Source organism: Bos mutus, chromosome 1, assembly GCF_027580195.1.
Source record: "Bos mutus isolate GX-2022 chromosome 1, NWIPB_WYAK_1.1, whole genome shotgun sequence".
Lineage (NCBI taxonomy): Eukaryota > Metazoa > Chordata > Mammalia > Artiodactyla > Bovidae > Bos > Bos mutus.
This window is the reverse complement of record NC_091617.1, coordinates 53,294,885-53,306,684: the sequence shown is the minus strand read 5'-3', so window position 1 is coordinate 53,306,684 and position 11,800 is coordinate 53,294,885.

Here is an 11,800-nt window from a genome sequence, read left to right as displayed (position 1 = left end):
TTCATGTGAAGTTGGAGAACACCACCTAATTCTCAGGGAAATTGCACTGAGGACTGTGTGAAGCACTTTACAACTCTATCTCACTCGGTTTCCCAACAGCACTATGAGGTAGATAAAGATTATCAGTCATGTTTCAAGATGAGGAAAAGTGTAGCTCAGAGAAGTAAAGTGTCTTCCCCCAAAGCACATGGCTAGTTAAGAGACAAATCTCATTTCTAGATGTCAAACTGTATGCTTTTCTTACCTCAGTTTGTCCTGTAGGGTTTGCGATATTTCCCTTCAATAGTCAGATCACAAATCAAAAGTTGTTTTCTGGAAGATTTCTCTGATTAACCAAGAATTGCTAACTATATTATCAAATCTCATTTCCAGAGCAGCTTACTCCCTACTATCTCAGCATTCATGAATTTGATCCTTCTCACTACATTATAAATCCTTTGAGAACAAAAATCTGCTTTAAACTATAACAACTTCTGTGGCCTTCAAACACAGCCCAGCTCAGGATAACCAGTAACTCAGAGGATATCAGGAATGTCATGTTCTTAAGCTGACTTTTCTATCATTAGGTGTGGCAAGCATGTTTTCATGTTTATTTCCACTATAATTTCAAATAAAAGGGCTTTCATTTTTAACTGCTCTGTAATTGGCAGTGGATTCCTAATTCTTTAATTTTCTCTGACAAATAGTTAATGGTGTGTAAAATAAGCAGATGTACTTTTAGAGCTGGCTTTTGGAAGCAACCCCTTGGCAAATCCATTCAGGAAACTAAAGATCTCTTTTGAAAAACAATTCTTCAACTTCTTTTTTGTGTGTAGATTTTCTTATACGGGTTTTCATAAACCAAGGTGCTCCTGTGGTCTAAATAAACCTCAGTTCCCAGAAAGGATCACTTATCTTGTGAGCACAGAACTCAGTGGAAAATTAAAGAAAATGCAAGCCTGAATTTCCACAAAGTCTAAGAAAATTAAATTCTGTTTACCTGGTGTTTCCACTCACATGTCAGGTTATGCTGCTAGAAAAGTAGCTTCATGAAATTATATCTACTTGATACAGTTGGTTTAGAACAAAGCAAGTTAAATAAGGAGGGAAATGCTATGACATTGACAAAAGCAAAGGATAAGTCATGTGTGCTAGAGAAGTATGAGAAAAACATTATGATAGAAGGTTATAGTCAAAAAACTACTTTACTTCATTTAAAGTTGTCAGAATGGATGAAATAGGTAGAAACTTGAAGTCTGATCTTATTTTTGCCTTCCTAAATGAAAAACCAAATCTGTTATAGTAAAAGCCTAATTTATTGGGAGTATGTTTTTACTCCTATACAACTTTCAGAAAATTGAAAAGGCATTTGTCACCCCAGTTTCCTGCAGTGTATATTATTGAATTGTTTCTTTTTTGTTCTGCTATAGCAAAACATATTTAAATACTCACATCTGCATTTTGATTATGTCTGATAGGCAGCTTTATACTGAGAGTTCAACTTGTTGCATTTTTTTTCCTGCAACTTCCAATATAATTAAACTTGGTGGCTATCAGCAACCTGCTTCAAAAGAGAACCTCTTGTCAGTAAATCTTTTGGATTTACTCTATGTGAAATTAGAACTGGGAAAGGGCTGAAGGAGCGATAATATATGAAAATAATTAGTAAAGATTCCCACTCAATAAATGGTAGCCTCTAATACTATCAATTTCATTACTTTAGGGAAATAAACATCTTATTCCAGGAGACCAGAAATGGGCCTGATTAAGTCCGCCATGTTAGGGTTGGAGAGAAAGGGACAACTTTGCCAGCAGCAGTCTATTCAAGTCCTTTGTTACTGTAGTTGTTGTTTAGTTGCTAAGTCGTGTCTGATTCTTTTCGACCCCATGGACAATAGCCCGTCAGGCTCTCTATCCGTGGGATTTCCCAGGTAAGAACACTGGAGTGGGTTGCCATTTCCTTCTCCAGGAGATCTTCCCTATCCAGGGATGGAACCCATGTCTCCTGCTTGGAAGGTGGACTCTTTACCTCTGAGCCACCTTGGAAGCCAAATCAAGTACTTTGGAAAGGACAATTTGATTCAGTCTTTGAATTTAACCTCTAATTCTCAATGAATAGCAAAATGAGAGTAACATTTTCTGGGTAATAAAAAGTAATTGTTTTTTAAGTACAAATGACAAGAGTGGTGATTGAAATCTTAAAAAATCTAGATATTAATTACGTTATTTGCTATGTTCCATAACCTTAGGAGGTACTTAGTACTGTTAAGTCACTACATAATTGTCTTTAAAGGAAAACATAATATAATAGTTATTCAAGTTTATGCACTATGTGATTTATTTTTTACTGATACTCAGAATAAAACAGTTTCTAGTTTGAAACCATTGGGTAAGTCTACTTAAATGTCAAAATAATAGGCTTGTTTGCTGTTCCACCCTTGACTTAAGCTAATTTGTTACTACAAAATAGTATTACCTAAAATTTTAGAGGTAGATTTGTTATAATTTTTAAATATTTTTAAATCAGTGAAGATCTAAAGTCTTCAGATGAGAAAATTATGGAATATGTTGAAAATTGATCACAAATTCATTTATGTTTTACTTACATGTTTTAATTTGACAAAAAAATTAATTTCAAAAGTTACCCATTTCCCTTAAAAATTTTGCTAAGTGCATGCTATGTTGTAGGTTTGGCCAAAAAAAAAAAAAAAAGTGAAAAAGACAGTCTCAACCTTTAAATTGTTTATCATCTGATAGCATATTTAGCAGTAAATTTACATTTTCACATGGTTATGTGCTATTTTATAAATTTGTTTTTAAAAACTCAGGTAGTCAGTTTGGAAATATTTCTGCTTTTCTTGAATAATAAAATGCTGAATTATAAAATGTAGATCCATCTTATTTTGTTCCCCTTGACTACAATGTTCAGTATATAACTCTTGATTTTAAATTGATGCTGTACTCTCACACCTAAAACCTGTTCAAGTGATCAGAATGCTTTTTGTAAAAGAACAAATAGAATAAGAAATTTCATTAGTAATAGCAAAGATGGAAACACATAATATAGCCTAAAAACATGGTCATGGAAACCTGAGTTCTAAATAATTCTTCCCAAGCATTAAAAATGGAGTCAACTCATAGAAATAACATAGAGGAAGTAATTATTTGTACCAAAGGCAGAAAATACTGACTTTATCAAGCTTTGTATGACAATCACAGAAAAACATGGGTTCTAGTTTCTTTAAACTCAACTCTGACTCTGCAGAGTTCTTAAACTATACACTAAATTTCAAACTGAAGAAAGGCCAAATACTGAGATTCTAATATGGAAGAGGAGCAAGAGGCAGGGAACAGTGGAGGGAAGATGAGCACAGGAAGGAAAAGAAAGTCCAGGAAACAATGACCAAGAGAATTTGCGTTTGATTCAACTATCATTTCACCACTAACTGAAGACTAGCTCAACTTGTAAGATTTCCAATCTACATAGAAACACAAATATACTACCATGTGTAAAATAAATAGCTAGTAGTAACCTGCTGTGTAACACAGGGAGCTCAGCTTGATGCTCTGTGATGACCTAGATGGGTGGGAAGTCCCAGAAGGAAGAGATATACATAAACATATTGCTGATTTACATATTCTGCTGATGTACAGCAGAAACTAACACAACATTGTAAAGCAATTATACTCTAATAAAAAAGAAAGAAAGAAGGAAAGAAACTATAAAAAATAAATAAAAGGACTTATCTGGTGGCGCAGTGGATAGGAATCTGCTTGCCAACACAAGGGACACAGGTTCAATCCCTGGTCCAGGAAGATTCCACTTGCCTCAGAGCAACTAAGTCCATGTGCCACAACTACTGAGACCACGTGCTGCAATGACTGAACCCCAAGCACCTAGAGCTTGTGCTCCACAAACAGAGAAATCACCGCAATGAGAAGCCCAAGCACCACAACCAAGAGTAGCCCTCACACACTGCAACTAGAAAAAGCCCCACACAACAACAAAGATCCAGCACAACCAAAAATAAATAAATAAAATTATTTTAAAATTTATTAAAAAATAAATTTTTAAAATATGGCTTATAAGGAAACCTGGTGGTTGCTTGGTAGTTTGTTCTTACATACAGCTTCCTAGAGGAATGGAGTACCAACATAAATACTAACCAACTTACAAACTGCTGCTAATTTAGTGCAGATTCCAATGTCACTCTGTGTATCCTAGACTTAGAGTTTATTAATAAACTACAGTGGGATTCCACTGTATGGTTTTTCCAGTAGTCATGTATGGATGTGAGAGTTGGACCATAAAGAAAGCTGAGCACCGAAGAATTGATGCTTTTGAACTGTGGTGTTGGAGAAGACTCTTGAGAGTCCCTTGGACTGCAAGGAGATCCAACCAGTCCATCCTAAAGGAGATCAGTCTTGGGTGTTCATTGGAAGGACTGATGTTGAAGCTGAAACTCCAACACTTTGGCCACCTGATGTGAAAGGCTGACTCATTTGAAAAAACCTTGATGCTGGGAAAGATTGAGGGCGGAAGGAGAAGGGGATGACAGAGGATGAGATGGTTGGATGGCATCACTGACTCCATGGACATGAGTTTGAGTAAACTCCCAGAGTTGGTGATGGACAGGGAGGCCTGGCGTGCTGCAGTCCATGGGGTCGCAAAGAGTTGGACACAACTGAGCGACTGAACTGAACTGAACACTGGGATTCATGTGAAAATATTCATTTTCTCTCAATAAATACTACATTAGATTTAGCCCATCATATCAGAAAATTCCTCCCAACTCTATTTAAGGCATATTAGATATTTATGAATTAACACTCGCATGATAAATGCCAAATAAATTAATAACTATCGACCACTAATATGTGAAGAGGCAGCAGAAAGATTGAAAAGGTTTAAATACATTTTGGGAAGAGACAGTTACCACCTTGTTTATTCAACCATGGAGAGTTGTATTGGTCTTCCTTATAATTTTGAGATTCACATAAATTTATATCATCCATAAGTTCACCATCAGCTAACTTTCGCTTCTTCTCTACTTGATTTTTCTTTACTCTATTTGAAATTGAAGTTTGAGACACACTGAAGTCTAGATGTAAACACTTGAAAAATATTTTTTAAACATTATATTTATAGAAGCATAAATAACTCCCCCTATGATGGTTATTTGCCAGTGTTAAAGTGTATTTGTCACTAGTAGTATTAAGAACAAAACCAAAAAGCACATAAAAAGGCTGTGTTGAAATTACAAACAGTCATAGGGTGACTGGAAGATACAAAATGAACATTTGAATATCAATAGGATAGAAAGGATATCTACATATAAATTTTAGGCTTGAAAAGCAATCAAGATTTCACTTAAGATTCCCAACATGAGCTTCAAAGACAAATTTGCTTTTGTCTGGATGCAGTCGCCACACATACAAAGTCCCAGGGAATTTCCTAAAACTGGGTGATGCAAGGAAGGACCTACATTTGTCTGTGCACACTGAAGTAAAAACGAACACATTTTTTAAATATGCGATTTTATTGGGAATTTTTTTACCAACTACAAGAATATAAATGTGTTTAAGCACCCACATTGAATATGACTTCATACTAGGAATTAGCTTAAATTTCAGGTTCCACAAAGAGATGTTTTTAAGCTACAATCTCCTCAGTTCTCTAATTGCATTTGTAATAAAACTGTTCTCATGCTTTTAAGTTGCAATTACTGCTATAAGATATATACTTACCCGATTGATCATTATAATTTAAAAAATCAATAAACCACCTATGGGACACTCACAGAATTGACCTGGTTCAGTTTTTTAAGTTGTATATACAATAGGCTGCACAAAAGAAGAAACCAGATTTATAAATACACACACCAAAAATTGGTCCACTGACAGGGACTTGCAAAAGTTAATTATCCTTACCCAGAGTAGTATGTCCAAATCTAGTATCTTTGGGCACTATTAATAAAATACTAGTTCATTTTAGACACCCACTTATGTATTTCATTGTGAATACAAATGTTCAATTCTTTTTCTTCTCAGATGTAATGCTTACGAGTATAATGTTAGAATTCTGAAAGAGCCAGTTGCCCATGGCTAACTACAAATTTTGAAATAGGAAAGCAAATTGTATCAAAAGTTTGTCCTTGGGAAAGATTCAGTAAAATATTTAACTTGTAAACTTCTGATCATCATAAATTACCAAAAAGGTGACATATAGTTAACATTACAAGCTGGCAGAAATTCTAACACTTATTTTCAAAATATAAGGTCATAACTGAGCAGAATTGTCTGCTGCTGCTGCTGCTGCTAAGTCGTGTCAGTTGTGTCTGGCTCTGTGCGACCCCATAGACCAGAACTGCCTATGATTCTTATAAAAAGTCATTACTTTCTGCCATTTTCAGTGTCACCTTAGTAAACTAACAATTTCCATGTGATTACAGATGCTTATATGTTCCTGTGCTGGCGCAAACTCACACCAACCCCAGAGAAGCTTGAAATAAGCCTCACCTTGCTTTTAGAGCAAACAAAAGATGGCCTTTCTAGAGTTCTAAGTGATCACAGTACACTCCCCAGAACATACATACACACCCACTCACTCATATACACCTTTCTGAATGACCTGGACAGCATAACACCCTTTCATCTTCTGTAAATCCTACTTGTGGCTGCTGCTGCCAAGTCGCTTCAGTCGTGTCGGACTCTGTGCGACCCCATAGACAGCAGCCCAGCAGGCTCCCTCGTCCCTGAGATTCTCCAGGCAAGAACACTGGAGTGGGTTGCCATTTCCTTCTCCAATGCATGAAAGTGAAAAGTGAAAGTGAAGTCTCTCAGTCATGTCCGATTCTTCATGACCCCATGGACTGCAGCCTACCAGGCTCCTCTGTCCATGGGATTTTCCAGGCAAGAGTACTGGAGTGGGGCGAGAAGCTACAAATCCCAAGGCCCCCTTTCCACATGGGACTTCATGCAGTAAAGGCCTGTATGAAGCTACACCATCATTTGGTCTAAGAAAGCTGGATCTTTAGGTTACACTGCATGAGTTTAAGATACCACTCTACTACTTACTGGGTTTCCCTGGTGGCTCAGATGGTAAAAAATCTGCTTGCAGTGCAAGAGACCTGGTTTTGAACCCTAGGTTGGGAAGATCCCCTGGAAAAGGGAGTAACAACCTACTCCAGTATTCTTGCCTGGAGAATTCCATGGACAGAGGAGCCTGGCGGGCTACAGTCCATGGGTTTGCAAGGAGTCAGACAAGACTGAGCGACTAACACACACACACACACACACACACACACACTGCTACTTATTGGCTGCACAATCTTGGATATGTCATTTCATCTCCCTGAGCCCCAGTTTCCTCTCTCTAAAAAGATAAAATTTTAACTATCTCATATATATGTTATGTTATTGTTCAGTTGCTCAGTTGTGTCTGACTCTTTGTGACCCTATGGACTACAGGACACCAGACTTCCCTGTCCTTTACCACCTCCCAGAGCTTGCTCAAACTCATGTCCATTGAGCCAGTTATGCCATCCAACCAACAATCTCATCCTCTGTCAGTTGAATAGGTGAGATAGAGAATGAGTGGCCCTCAAATCCTAAACTAGTTACAATCTGGCTCTTCACAGAAAAGTTTACTGATCATGGATATACCATACACACATACAAACACACACACATTTATATGTCCTTGTATATCATATCTATACATGTATAAATAAATAAACATAAACATGTATTATACATGTTTATAATACATGTATAAACATGTATTATATGTATTTTGTCAACAGTATATATATGCACATATAAACAGAGAAGGAGGAAAGGCAGTAATTAGCATTTATTTATCATTTACCTAGTGCCGAAAACTTTGCACGTTTTTAGTTTATATAATTCTCGCGAATTATATGGTGCATGCATGTATGAGCATATATATAGCTTGCTGTTGTTCAATTGCTAAGTCATGTCTGACTCTTTATGACCCCATGGACTGCAGCATGCCAGGCTTCCCTGTCCTTCACCATCTCCCAGAGTTTGCTCAAACTCATGTGCTTTGAGTCTGTGATGACATCCGACCATCTCATTCTCTGTCGCCTCCTTCTCTGCTTGCCCTCAATCTTTCCCAGCATCAGGTTCTGGGCTAATAAGACACACGTACCCCAATGTTCACTGCAGCACTATTTACAATAGCTAGGACATAGAAGCAACCTACATGTCCATCGACAGATAAATGGACCAAGAAGTTGTGGTACATATGCACAATGGAATATGTACTCAGCCATAAAAAAAAATAATAATAATGCATTTGACTCAGTTCTAATGAACCTACAGCCTATTATACAGAGTGAAGTAAGTCAGAGGGCTTCCCTGATAGCTCAGTTGATAAAGAATCCACCTGCAATGCAGGAGACCCTGGTTCGATTCTTGGGTTGGGAAGATCCACTGGAGAAGGGATGGCTACCCACTCCACTATTCTTGGGCTTCCTTTGTGGCTCAGCTGGTAAAGAATCCACCGGCAATGTGGGAGACCTGGGAAGTAAATCAGAAAGAGATAGACAAATATCATATATTAATGCATATATATGGAATCTAGAAAGATGGAACTGATGAATCTATCTGTAGGGAAGCAAAGGAGATGCAGACAGAGAGAACAGACTTGTGGATGCAGAGGGGGCAGGAGAGGGTGGGCTGAATTGAGACAGTAGATTGAAACATACATTACCATAGGTAAAATTAGACAGCCAAAGGAAACTTGCTGTATGACGCAGGCAGCTCAAATCCAATGCTCTGTGACAACCTAGAGGGGTGTGATGGGGTGGGGAGGTAGGCGGGAGGTTCAAGAGGGAGGGAATATACACACACTTACGTCCAACTCATGTTGATACACAGCAGAAACCAACATAATATCGTAAAGCAATTATCCTCCAATTAAAAATACATTTTTAAAATTATATAGTCTTTGAATGTTAAAATGATATTTAGAATTACATTTAGCAGTTTTTATATGCTTTATGTTTCATATTTACTAAAGAATAAAGTCAGCTTTATATTTCTCTCTTGAAATAGCTTTCTTTTTATCAGAAGTTCAATTACTATTGTATTACAGTCCCTATATTTGGTTTTATAAATTTGACTTTTCAATCTATATTCCAACTCTAGTTTGACCCTAAGCTATAGTAGAATTGTTCCTTCCATACACAATAGTTTGTTTATATTATGTACCAGTAGCACCAAGCAATTAGAGGTCTCTAATTGCCTCCCTGAAGACAATTTATGCTAAAAATCACCCTACTAAAATAATCAGGAGACAAAATAAACACATTTGCCATTCTTTCTCAATATTATCAAATCCTCAACATGAGCCTTGAAACCCCCATCTTCCATTGTTAATAGAGGGCTTTTGGGTTTGTTTTTGTTTCTTTTATTGGCTTATGTTATTTATTTGCTTTGTTTGATTTACTTACAAGCATTTTGAATATTGTTCATTTTGGATATACATTCAGCTCAGTTCAGTGGCTCAGTCGTGTCCGACTCTTTGTGACCCCATGAACCACAGCACGCCAGGCCTCCCTGTCCATCACCAACTCCTGGACTCCACCCAAACCCATGTCCATTGTGTCAGTGATGCCATCCAACCATCTCATCCTCTGTCATCCCCTTCTCCTCCTGCCCTCAATCTTTCCCAGTATCAGGGTCTTTTCAAATGAGTCAGCTCTCCATATCAGGTGGCCAAAGTATTGGAGTTTCAACTTCAACATCAGTCCCTCCAGTGAACACCCAGGACTGATCTCCTTTAGGATGGACTGGTTGGATCTCCTTGCAGTCCAAGGGACTCTCAAGAGTCTTCTCCAGCACCACAGTTCAGAAGCATCAATTCTTCGGCGCTCAGCTTTCTTCACAGTCCAACTCTCACATCCATACATGACTACTGGAAAAACCATAGCCTTGACTAGACAGACCTTTGTTGGCAAAGTAATGTCTCTGCTTTTTAATATGCTGTCTAGGTTGGTCATTGGAGAAGGCAATGGCACCCCACTCCAGTACTCTTGCCTGGAAAATCCCATGGACGGAGGAGCCTGGTAGGCTGCAGTCCATGTGGTGGCTAGGAGTCTGACACGACTGAGCGACTTCACTTTCACTTTTCACTTCCATGCATTGAAGAAGGAAATGGCAACCCACTCCAGTATTCTTGCCTGGAGAATCCCAGGGATGGGGGAGCCTGGTGGGCTGCCATCTATGGCGTCGCACAGAGTCGGACACGACTGAAGCGACTTAGCAGCAGGTTGGTCATAATTTTCCTTCCAAGGAGCAAGCGTCTTTTAATTTCATGGCTGCAATCACCATCTGCAGTGATTTTGGCGCCCCCAAAATATAAAGTCTGTCACTGTTTCCACTGTTTCCTCATCTATTTGCCGTGAAGCGATGGAACCGGATGTCATGATCTTAGTTTGGTGAGGGAGAGAAAGGAAACAAGAGACACTGTATCTTCCATCCACTTGTATAAGAAGAGATTAAGTGACTATGAGGCCAAGACTTAAAAACTTAAAAACAAAGATGTAGGGTTTAGAGTTTCAGAAGGAAAAACAATTTCCTTTAGCAAAGAAAAATGTTCTCCTAATGTCTACATTAAATACAACGTGAAAATCAGTAACAAGAGCCTTCGTAGTCTGAATTTACACCTTAGCACCCAAGTTTGTAGTTCCTTAAGCCATTCTTCATGATTTAAAGAACCTTAGGATGTGGTCCAGTAGTTAGGACTCAGTACTTTCACTGCTGGGACCCAGGTTCAATCCCTGGTCAGGGAAATAAGATTTCACAAGTTTCTCAGGACAGCCAAAAAAAATTTTTAATAAAAATAAAGAAGAAAGTTTACACAAATCAGATATTAAGAGTTATGGCTAACCAAGAAGTAAGGAAGTGCTTTTAAATGACTGGGAGGAAAGAAAAAAAGGATGGGGACATGTCAAAAGAACAAATGAAGCTCCAAAGCACATGTGCCCTTTTTTCATTTAAGTTAAAGTTGATACGGTTAACACAAAATGAGTTTCCAAAGATGCCCACATCCTAATCCCTGTGAATAAGTTGCCTTACGCCATAAAAATAATTTTTCAGACATGATTTAGTTAAGCATCTTGACAGTGAGAGATTATCCTGGATTGTACACATAGGCCCCATGTAATCACAAGGGATTTTTTTTACCATGGAAGCAAGAGGGTCAGGATCAGAGAAGGTATATGACAACAGAAGCAGAGGAAGGAGATGCAGGACCACAAGCTATGGAATGTGGGCAGCCAAGCTAGGAAAGACAGTAAAACTTCTCCCCAAGTGCGTCCAGAAAGAACGCAAGCCTCCTGATCCTTTGATTTTAGCCCAAGATTAATTTGTGGACATCTGACCTCTAGACCTGTAGGAGAATAAATGCGTGTTGCTTTAAGCCACTGTCTGTGATAGTTTGTTACAGAAGCAATAGGAAAGAAAGTAGTTGGCTTTATGACACATAACTGAAAGCATCCTAACCCCACCAAACTATTCAAAATCAGTTATGCGGTAAGAAGATCAACCTCCTAGATGGACCTCCAGTCACAAAAACATATAGAGCTCCTGGAGTGAGATTATTGAAAATGTGATTTTAGTTTCAAATTTGATTTTTAAACAGAACCAAGACTGACTTTTGATGATGTAGCAATTTTGAGTATAATTAACTACCACAAAACTATTGTTCATCTAAACCAAAGTGTTCCTAATGAAACAAATATAGACTTCTTGTAGATTTGATTAGATACCTGCATTGATAATCACCACAAAG